Source organism: Lynx canadensis, chromosome C1 (genome assembly GCF_007474595.2).
Source record: "Lynx canadensis isolate LIC74 chromosome C1, mLynCan4.pri.v2, whole genome shotgun sequence".
Classification (NCBI taxonomy): Eukaryota; Metazoa; Chordata; class Mammalia; order Carnivora; family Felidae; genus Lynx; species Lynx canadensis.
This window is the reverse complement of record NC_044310.1, coordinates 163520254-163531754: the sequence shown is the minus strand read 5'-3', so window position 1 is coordinate 163531754 and position 11501 is coordinate 163520254.

Sequence of the window (11501 nt, the reverse complement as noted above, 5' to 3'; positions counted from 1 at the left end):
ATCACAGGCTGGGTAACTCATATGGAATCTTCACATGTAAGTTTTGTAAATGAAGACATAAGGCTCTCGTCAGCTGGGAAGGAGGGAAAAAGCCTCGATTTGGGGGAGCTTTTGTGGAAATAAAATCCCAGAACTAAAGCAGTACTTATTAAATTTCTGAGCACCTGAATGTCAAGTAGATCTCTGTAGTGGGGTTGTGACCATGACTGTATCTTTGAAAAGGAAGCTTGGTTAAGCCGATCCTCTAACGCGGCGGCCTGATGGAGGAAGGTCCGCCCTTACTTGATCACAGGCTTTCAGGATAAAAGGTGAAAGTGTGGAGAGGCTTACCCAGCCAGATTGCCCGTGGTGGTTTACTGCTGGAGCTCGGGCAACCAAGCACTTTCTGGGGAGGTGGTTCTCAGGAGAAAAGGGCAGACACCGGATGGGGGAAAGGAAATAGAAAAGAGCTGTCATTTCACATGGGCTTCAGAGTGAGGAGGCCAGAAGGTCAGTTTCTCCCTCCTATGTACACGTCTCTAGCCCGCCTTCAAGAAACCTATACAGTTAAAAAAAATTTCTAATTAAAATATATTTGACGTATAACATCGTGTAAATTTAAGGTGTACCACATGTCAATTTGATATGTATACATTATAAAATGATTGCCATAGTAGCAATAATTAGTACCTCTATCACATCAAATAATTATCATTTCTTTTTGGTGGTTATAATAATTAAGATCTCAAAACAAATAAATCAAAACACATGTAGTTAGAAAAAAACTTATGTATGAAAATACAGTTTTTAGGTATGACTATTGACCCTAAATTTTACAACCCGGGCTTTAGATAGAGTATTTAAAATACAGTATGTTCAACTCAGAATTTTGGGGACATAAATCTGAGATTTATGGGGACATGAATTGAGATAAATTTGTATCTAGGCCCAAACGATCACAGATTTTGTGTTAACGTGGACCAGTCTGGCTTTATCTCTGAGCAAGTGAACTGAATTAGGATGACAATAATATAGAAGTTGGTGCATGTTTTTCCTTTTTCTTAACGTTTTTACGTACAGGGAGGTTCACAAAAAACAGTACTCATTGTGCTTGACTTTAATGACTAGAACAAGAAACAGTGTTGGAAAAGACTGTATTTGGAGGAAACTGATTGGAATAACATTCCGCTGGTTAGAAGCACAATTGTTTCCCCATATAAATATTTGGGGAATACTTTGCTTTAGAAAGACTGAAGGAATTCAATTATGGGAGAGGACACTTTCTGCCATTTCATAAAAGAAAATATAAATATGTAAGGTAAGCGGAGTGTTTCTATTCCATCCTGCTCCTCTGTCTTCCCCTCCTGTGACTCTGAAAAAAAAAATCCCATTTATGGAAATATTAAGAAATGTCATAGGCACATTCTCAAGCTCATGAATTCATTATCACACACATTCGGGCTGGAGAAGTGAGGTGTAATGTCCTTTTCTCTGAGGTGGCCCCAAAAGATGCACTCCGCTGTCAGGATGATTTCATTTAGACCCAATTTCCCCAGATCTTTGAATGTTGCAGATGACTACCTCTGTTCTCTCCACATTTCCCCTCCTGACTTACTAGAGACTGTAAATGTTATTAACTTTGAAGTGTCTATTTATGTGGCTCTACAAACCGTCGTCCGCCTCCCTCCCTCACCCAATCCAACAGAAGTTGGGATTTTGAAGTTTGCACATTGGAAACAGGCTGTTAAAGTCTTTTCAAGCTTGCAACAATTTGCTGAATGCAAACATCAGTCTTATTTCTGCCCAAACAGTAGCAAACCTCTTAATGCAAACTCCTTGGCTGCATTTCAGTCTGGTCACATCGTTTACTTTGCTTTTGATTTTTTTTTTTTTTTTTCTCTTCCCTGCTTTGCTATCTTGAAGTGTGAGGTTTTTCCACTCTAAATGTTCTTCAGTAGCAGCATAACAAATTCTCGGAGCAACTTGGGGACATGGCCTATGAAAACACTCTGGATTACAGAATTACAGAATCCATTTGAGAAGCACGGGGATAGGCTTGATTTTGAATATTCAAACAAATTCAAGGGCCTTGTGATTTCTTCACCTAAACACTAGACCCTGCAAGATTCTGGCGCCCAAATTATTACTGTTAGTGAAATTATTGTTAGTAATTACCAGTTACTACCAGGGTAGAGAACAATAAAACTACCCTACCAGCCTCTGGACAGTTGTTATGTTAGAAATAAATAAACTTCCAGTTTAGATGACTCTTGTTTTTGGGATTCTGATACAGCATCTTAGCCTGCACACTAACACAATTCATAAGAAAACAGGGCAGGGAAAACCATCCTATGTGTGGGGAAATAGGTTCTACTTACATGAATGGGTTAGAAAAAAACATAGGGTGGAAAGCTGCCCCCACGGGGCGAAAGCCCCCAAGGTTAGCTAGCGAGATGTTGTAATGGGATCATGAGTACTTTCCCTCTGATGTCAATATACTATTGTGTTTTCATCACAAACTCCGCTTGCTCCCCAGACCCTTTGCTTCTCACACACACAGGTTAACGATTACTGTCTGATTGTTTTCTCCACGTTCATGTGCGTCAGATCTTGTTTTCTTCACCTTCACCACGTGGGTAGTATCTTGTGAGCTCAATAAATATGGAGATGAAACCCCTGTTCCGGGTTCCTGTCTCCTCCTGGACCTTAGCCTCTCTCATATTCAATTCTGCATCTGCTCTCTTGCTGGACAAGCGAAAACTCCAGACTCATAGTCTGAGATACCTACGGATTGTGTACAATGTTCGAAGGAAGGCAGGAGTTGGATGGGCATATGGGTGTCTGGGGCTGGGGAAGGGGTTTGGGACTGCAGACCAAACCAGTGAGGTTGTGTCTTCTCACACATTTGCTGACTCAAAGGTTTGGAAAGGTTGAGCTGTTGCAAGGCAGGTCTGCCAAACATGCAACTGGGCAGTCAGCGACTGGAACCAGTGAAAGCTTGTACACGGTGCTGTAACGCCATGTAATGTCTGGTCTTGGTCCCATATTCTCAGCTAAATTGGGGGTTCCTTCAGGGTAGGTTCTGCGTCTGCCACTTTGATATCACTTATGGTGCCAAGCATGTGTCTTCTACTTGGTTGGGGCTCAATAAGTAATTGTTTCTTGAGTCGCTTAAATGGATGACACACATGTAAGAGTGGTGGTTAATGAACTAGAAGTACCCAAGTACGATTCATGTCTTTCTCATCCATAGAATTGAAACGAAACACCTCACAAGATCCTCTATTTCCAGTCTGAATTTTATAGAGGAGGAAGCGGAGGCCTGATGAGATGAGCAACTTGCCCAAGATCAGGTAGTATAGGGGCAAACCCAGGACTGTTACCCAGGCCTTCTGTCTTATGAGAATCTCTGTTTGCTCTAAATTGTGCTCTTATTCGGAAGCTGCCCCTGGGTTAGCTAGCAGATCTAGGACTGGCCTGCTCTGCCCTTTACGTGTAAAGGGTCATACATATAATAAAACATATTTAAAGGGAGCGTCCTTTTTAATTTTTAGCAGGAGAAAGTGATTTTTCCAGAGTAGTTGTAATTTGACAAAATTAGAAGGATTCTTTGGAGGGGCGCCTGGGTGGCTCAATTGGTTAAATGTCTGACTCTTCATTTCAGCTCAGGTCATGATCTCATGGTTCTTGGGTTCAAGCCCTGTGTCGGGCTCCCGTGGCAACAGTGCAGAACCTGCTTGGGATTATTTCTCTCTCCTGCTCTCTCTCTGCCCCACCCCTGCTCCTGCTCCTGCTCTCTCTCTCTCTCTCAGTCAAAAAAATAATAAGCTTTTTTTTTTTTTAAATAAGGATTCTTTGGAAAATACATTTTTTTTTTATTCCTTTGGAAGAGATATTGGCGAATGGGCTCTTGTTTTTTTTATACTTAGCTCAATGCTTAGGAAGAGAATATAGGACTCTAAGAAGTATCCTTAAGGTAAAGAGTTCTTCTATAGCTCTTAGTATTACAATGCCTATGTGGGAAATTTGGGGAGGGAGTGCCAGCTGCACTCAACCAAAATATTCAAGATAACAATTAGTAATAGACTAGTAACGGAGGACCAGACTGTATCACTTCAAACTCCTTGGGAGTTCTAGATATTATGTCCAATCATAGCCATGAAGGCCAAAAGGCTTCATGTGAAGCTATAACTTAGAGCTCTATATTTCACAATGCATCCTGCTGTCTCTTTAGTGGGTTTTGTCTTTTGGAAAGTATCACAGTGCACTGAGGAAACAATGAACTGTTACTTGGATACGTTACCTTGAAGGGCTCTTCAAAAATCCCCACTGGGCCTTTATTTCTCAGAGACTAACTTTGCTCATGTGGATACTTAAGTGGGTCCCAAAGCTTGAGAGTGAAGGATGTGGTTTACAACGACAACAACAACAAAAACCAAAATTAAACACAAATGCTTCCTGGCAAAGGGGTAGATGGAGCAGTGCTGAGGAAAGCTAACCAGCGGGTGCCCAAAAGCTGAAACTTCAACCATTTGGTCAGGAAAAGTGTATTCTGTCAATCGAGTCTCAGGAAAATTAGATGTGCGCTGACAATGGTTTTTACACATATAAGCATGTCTAACTGAAATCTAATTATGTAAATGGTAAAGCTTTTTCTAATTTGCTTTCTCATTCCATCAGTAAACCTTGATTGAGCTTTTATTGCTGTTGGCCAAAGGCCATTACAAGACTTACTGAGCATTGAGCAGTTTCAGTGAGATCTTCAGGATAAATTAATTTACAATTAAAAAAATATGGTTGTTCGGCATTCAAGGACTAAACTAGCTAATGGGTTAAACAGGGGATGGGTTTTGATTTTAACTAGTAGGTTTATCCTTAAGATTGGCCCGACGTCCTAGCAAACAGGGGTTAACAAAGACTCAGGAGCTCCCAGTGGCAGAGGGATCGTTTACAGCAGGGAGGGAGATTTCTTTTTCTTTCTCTTCCTGTGGACTGACTCCTGTCCTGGCTGCCAGTGTATGTCAGCAAGTTCACAGTCTTTAATTCATTGTAAGCCCCAACTTATTGCACACCAGCACACTTCCAAGAAAAGAGATGTCATAGAAATCCAAGTTACATAATGGGACACCAGTACTAATCAAATTTTGTTGTAGCAGGACTGCCCCATAGTAATTAGAATGATGCTACCAAGACTCTTGGCATTTCTATGTGACATTTCCTGAGTTATTCGACACACTCTGTAGGAGGACATCCTTCTTCACAGAGGTTTATTTAGGCTGTCTGTCAGATATAGGTATGTGACAGATATCTGTTCTGTCACCGGGTCTTCTGAACACTTGCTTTTTTCCCCCCCCCAAATAAAATCAGCATAATGGAGTTAACCTCTGAGTGTCATTGCATTTGAGCAGAACTGCCTCTTAGTGTTGTGCCTATGGTACTCCAAGCCCAGGAGTGGCTCACAGGGAACCCATACCTTAGGGTACGACCAGTGAAGACTTTAGGGTTGTTTACTTTAAGAAGAAGGTCATGTTGGAGACATTCTCATTTGCCTCCTCATGATGGATCCCAATCGTTAGATTCTGGGTGGTTGGGAAGATAGTGAATTTTTATGCCTTGTCATCAACTCCTCCTCTCCTTCATTCTTAGAGAGGTGTAAGCAACCCCCTCAAAACATAGTGGCGTAATAACAACTGCTTTATTATGTTCATGGATTGGATGGGTCAGGAACTGAGAAAGGGCAAAGGGCTCTTCTCTGTTTCACATAGTCTGAAATGTCTCAGATGGTTGAAGCTGGGATGACTGGGGCTGGGGGTCCACTTCCAAGATGGCTTCTTCACTCAACACGTGTGGCACATGGTTGAGATGGTTGAAGGATCCCTCAGCTGGAACTCTTGACCTGAGGATCTGTATGTTGCTTCTCCAATAGGGTGGTCTCAGGGTAGTTGGACTTCTCACATTGTGGCTGAGGGCTCCACCATGAATCCTCCACCAAACAACATGGAAGTTCTGTGGCCTTTTATGACTCAGTTTCTGAGGTCACTAGCATCACTTCTGTCATTCTTTACAAATCAAAGCAGACGCAAGCCTTCTTCAATTCAGGAAGAGAAGATATAGATCCCACCCCTTGATGGGAGGAATGCATAGAATTTGTGGCCATGTTTTAAAATATCCATTGAGGTTTCAAGTTGGTCTGGAAGCTCCCAACACACATGGTGCCTATGGACTAAAGTTGCTCATTTGTGAGCTAATCTGTTTCTTTTCTAATCCTACACTGAGACTGCCCCCTTGTACTAGTTAGGGTAAAGCCTTCACTATCGAAACAGAGCCATCCCAGAATTTAGTGACTCAGATAAGACAGAAGTTTACTCTTCTCTCATATACCTAGACGTACATAGTGAGATCCAGGATGATGAGGCAGCTTTGCTTCATAAGGTCATCCACAGATCCAGATTTTTTTCATTTTGTTGTTTCATCATTCTTCAGGGTGTGACCCCCTTCCATGTTGTCAAAGGTGGCTTATTATCACCAGGTTTGCATTCTAGCACGTGGGAAAGGGCAAGACAAAGTGGAGAGTAAACAACTTCCTTTTAAGAAAGTGACATCGAAATTGCACACATCACTTCCATTCACGGTACTTTTGTAACGTGAGTATGCCTAGCTGCAAAGGAGGCTGGGAAATGTCGTCTCTAGTTGGGTGTCCATGAGTCCTGATGAAAGTTGTGTGTGCATGGGGTTTGATCACTAAAAAGAAGAAAAGGAGCATGGATACTAGGGGGAAAATTAGTACTTTCGGCCACCAGCTTTTGAGATATCCTTGGAATATTTGCCAGGCATAGTAAAGAACAGAGATTGACAACCTTGTCCTATAAAAGAGCAAACAGCAAATGTTTTAGGGTTTGGGGGCCATATAGTGTCTGTCTAAATTAGTTTTCTATTGCTGCTGTAACAAATTACCATAACCTTGGTAGCTTAAAAGAGCAGTAATTTATCTTACTGTTTGGTAGGTCGGAAGTCCGACACAGGTTTCACTGGGCTAAGATCAAGGCTGCATTCCTTTCTGAAGGCTCTAGGAAAGGATCCATTCATTTCCTAGCCCATTGGAGTTGCTGGCAGAATTTCTTGCACACGGCCTCCTCCATTTCAGAGTGTACTGGGGCATCCAATCATTCTCATGCTGCCATCTCTCTTATCGGTCATGGCTGGGGAAAGATTTTCCACTTTTAAGGACTCGTGTGATTAGTTTGAATCATGTAAAGTAACATGGTCACAAATTGAGCGTATTAGGACATAGAAACTTTGGGGGCAATCTTTTGACTTAGCCATTGTAGCTCAAAAGTAGCCAGAGACAACATGTCAGTGAATGGGCATAGCTGTGTTCTAAAAAAAAACGTCATTTACAAAAAGCGTGTAGTGGGTTGGATTTGGCTGTGGACTATAGTTTGCCAACCCTCCTTCACGAGTATGAAAACCAACTGTTTGACTTAGGGCTTTTAGGCAGACAGAAATCTATTGTCTCCATCACACTGGTATGCCCATTCCCCAAATGAAATATGGCATGAAATGTGTTATCCGGACAACTGTCAACTGTTTCCGTTCAAGGCACCTTTACACTGAACTGTAATCGCTTTTTTCAGTATCCGGTTTTATCCCCAGATTATGAACACATTGAACACAGGAAGCTTATCTAATTCATCTTTGTACGTTCCCTGATGCTTAACAACTTCTAGCACTTAGTAAGTGCTCAGTAAATATTCATTACATAAAGAAAACCTTGTGTAATGGTTAAATGAGGGAGGCAGGGGTTGAAACATGCACCACACACACACACACACACACAAAGTATTATGAATATGCTTTTTTTTTTTTAATTTTTCTGGGAAGACCTTCAGTTTTGATAAGGTTTGACTGTTTTGGTTTTATTCTGCACGTTACGTCTGACACCTGTGATTTTCCATAAGCGTTCCTGAAGGTAGATCTTAAAAAAAATTTAAAACCAATTTTTGTTGCCCTAATGGCAATTAAAGGGCAAAGCCAGAATTATACATTAGCTGGTGAAGCCAGTAGTATGCATTTGACAGACATTTAATTTCTGTCTGCTTTTGCCAAAATAACAATGTGAGCCTAAGGAAATTTGCAAATGGAATAATATTTTCCTGAGTGTTTTCCCAGACATTGGACTTCAGTGTGGGTTGAAAAGTGCACAGAAAGGTTTTTGACCTGCCAAGCCATGAGTTCAGCTGTTGTAGGATAAACACAGAACTCTGATGACATTAACAACATCTGAGGCTGAAGTGGGCCAGGAATCCATCTTTACCTTATTTATGTGAAGTGTTCTCACACTCACAGCCTGTAGCCAAAATAATAACTTTATAGGTGTATAAGTATTTGGGGGTCTTTGACTGAAGCCATTTTATATGTGAAGTATTACAGGAACAACTCATTTCATCCCAGATGTTCAATGAAATTAAGATACACAGAGGGCACTTTATCCAGCAACCCAAGAACCAGTCTTGGGTCGGGACCCAGCATGGATGCTTATTAAGTTATATAACTGTGTAAGACATGGCCATAAGGCCACTCCACCCCATTGAAGTTGGCTCCAGTCTCTTAGGTAGATTGAAGAAAAAAGCCTCAATTCTTAGTACAAATGTCATGTATTTAAAGAGCTCACTTACGCTTATATTTCCAGTCTAAGGCGGTAGGTCTAGAATTCCCTAAGCTCTCTCCCAGTCTAAGAGAACCTTTTGAATACCCTACCTCCATACTTTCTGCTTCCCTGACTTCTATCAAATAAACTTCTTTCCTTCAAATTATTGTCAGTGGCACAGCGTGCTCGTTGAAACATCGTACTTGCTAATAAAAACTGTTAAGATATTAGACCAAAGTCTAGCTTTCTGGGAATGCCCTTATGCCGACACACCAAACCACTAGAATTATGTTTTGGAGCACAGCCCCTACAACCAACAATAGGATCCTCCCCACGTCATAGAAGCTTTTATGCTAAAATTGTCAGCCTCACTAAACGCTATGTTTATTGTTTCTGTTCTTTCCTCTGATTTTGTCCCTAACTTGTTGTGAAAGCCAATGCTCTTAAAAAAAAAAAAAAAAAAAAAAGAAAGAAAGAAAAGAAAAAGGCCAAGCCCCATCTGTTATAATTTACCCTTCCCAACCCTTTTTTAGCTACCAGCCAGCCCCTTACTCCTTCTGGGAATTTGGCATGAAATTGATATTTTCTCTGGCATAGCTCAGCCCTATGATTTGCAGGGCATGCTATGCATGCCAAAACAACCTCTCTCCCCTGCTCTCCCATCACCCAAACATTCTCAAAGTATTACCTATTAGACCTAGACACTATGGTAGGAATTCTCTGAAGCCCTGTGCTGGGTGTGGGCAGGCCATGTTGATTTAAAAGCACCTGCCTTTGCAGAGACATCTTCCAACCATTTTCTTCCCAATTTTAACTTGATGCTTTAACTTGATGCCACCTTCCTGTGGCAGTCTTTACATTTTGATGATTTATGAACCGAGGTGATTTTTTTTTATAAGGTAATGCAAAAGAATAGACTTATTAAGTTTTTGTTTTTGCAAGGTCATTTACTATTATGGTTGAGTCGTGTTCCCCCAAATTCTCATATTGAAATCCTAGCCCCCCAGTACCTCAGAATGTGATTGCATTTGGAGATAGGGCCTTTTGAGAGGTAATTAAGGCAAAATAAAGTTATCAGGGTGGGGCCTACTCCACCATGACTTGTGTCCATTAAAGAAGAGATTAGGGTATAAATGTACCCGCGGAGAGAAGACCATGTAAAGATACGAGTAGAAGATGATATCTGCAAGCCAAGGAGAGGGGCAATAAAGCAGTAACCCTTCCAACACCTTGATGTTGGACTCCCAGCCTTTGGCACATTGAAGAAATAAATTTCTTATTGGTTAAGCCACCCAGTCTGTGGCGTTGGTTATGGTAGCCCTTGCAAGCTAATATATTTACTATTAATTTTGTTTTTTCCCAATGAACATTGATTATGCTTTTAACTTTCCTAGATTACATTGTAAGAGATCCAGGCAGTGTGTCGTGGGTCACAAGGAAGGGACATGATCTCGTGGAGGTGATCTCGTGACTTGATTTTTAAGAGCATGCAGCAGCGTGAACAGAAATTTCTATCATTACCAGTGCCATTACCATACCAATGACCTTAAATCATAACCCAAAGGATAATTTAGGATAGGCGTGACTTCTCTGGGCCACAAGTTTTACAGAATGGGTTACAAAGTACTATCCTGGGGACGCAAGTCCAAGTCAGGAAGCTCAAGGACTGTGTTTGTGACAGACGTGTCTGGCTCACAGAGTGTTTTAAAACAAATTCTGGGGGCGCCTGGGTGGCGCAGTCGGTTAAGCGGCCGACTTCAGCCAGGTCACGATCTCGCGGTCCGGGAGTTCGAGCCCCGCGTCAGGCTCTGGGCTGATGGCTCGGAGCCTGGAGCCTGATTCCGATTCTGTGTCTCCCTCTCTCTCTGCCCCTCCCCCGTTCATGCTCTGTCTCTCTCTGTCCCAAAAATAAATAAACGTTGAAAAAAAAAAAAAACAAAAAACAAATTCTGCCCCACAAACGACCAAACTTCCTGCTTTTCTTAAAAGTTTGGGAAGTTTTTGTGGACAAGACTGAGGGATACCTGGCCCCTTAGTTGGATGCTACTCTCTAGTTGAGTCCTAGTCCACCCCTCCCTGTTGTCACTTAACCCTGTCTGCTTCAATTATTACTGAAGCTGCCAGATCATGGAAACACACAAACTGTCAATCCTAAATGATCAATTCTGAAAAATGCTCATTAAAAAAGGGGTTCAGAGGTGAAAAGTATTTGGGAAACTCAAAGCATGCCTATATATACATATAGCATATGTATAGCATATACATATACATACATATGTATACATATAGCATATATATGTATATATATACATATGTATGTATATATGTATCTACATATGTATACATATATATGTATACATATATATACATATATATATGTGTATATATATACACACACACACACACACACACACTTTCTTGGAGACTTTCAATGTATTAATGCATATCGAAAGACCTGAGAAGTTTTGCAATAGAAAAATCCATTTAACTTTGTTCCCCCCATTTTTTCCCCTTCTCATTTGACTAGAAAATCCCATTTCTTTAAATTTTTTTTTTTTCTTTTTCAACGTTTATTTTTATTTTTGGGACAGAGAGAGACAGAGCATGAACGGGGGAGGGTCAGAGAGAGAGGGAGACACAGAATCGGAAACAGGCTCCAGGCTCTGAGCCATCAGCCCAGAGCCCGACGCGGGGCTCGAACTCCCGGACCGCGAGATCGTGACCTGGCTGAAGTCGGACGCTTAACCGACTGCGCCACCCAGGCGCCCCGAAAATCCCATTTCTTTAATCAACCTATATTTGACCTCCTGTGGACTTAGTGTTCTGTGGAACACACTTTGAGAAACGCTAAAATGGATTCTTACACTCTCGTCCC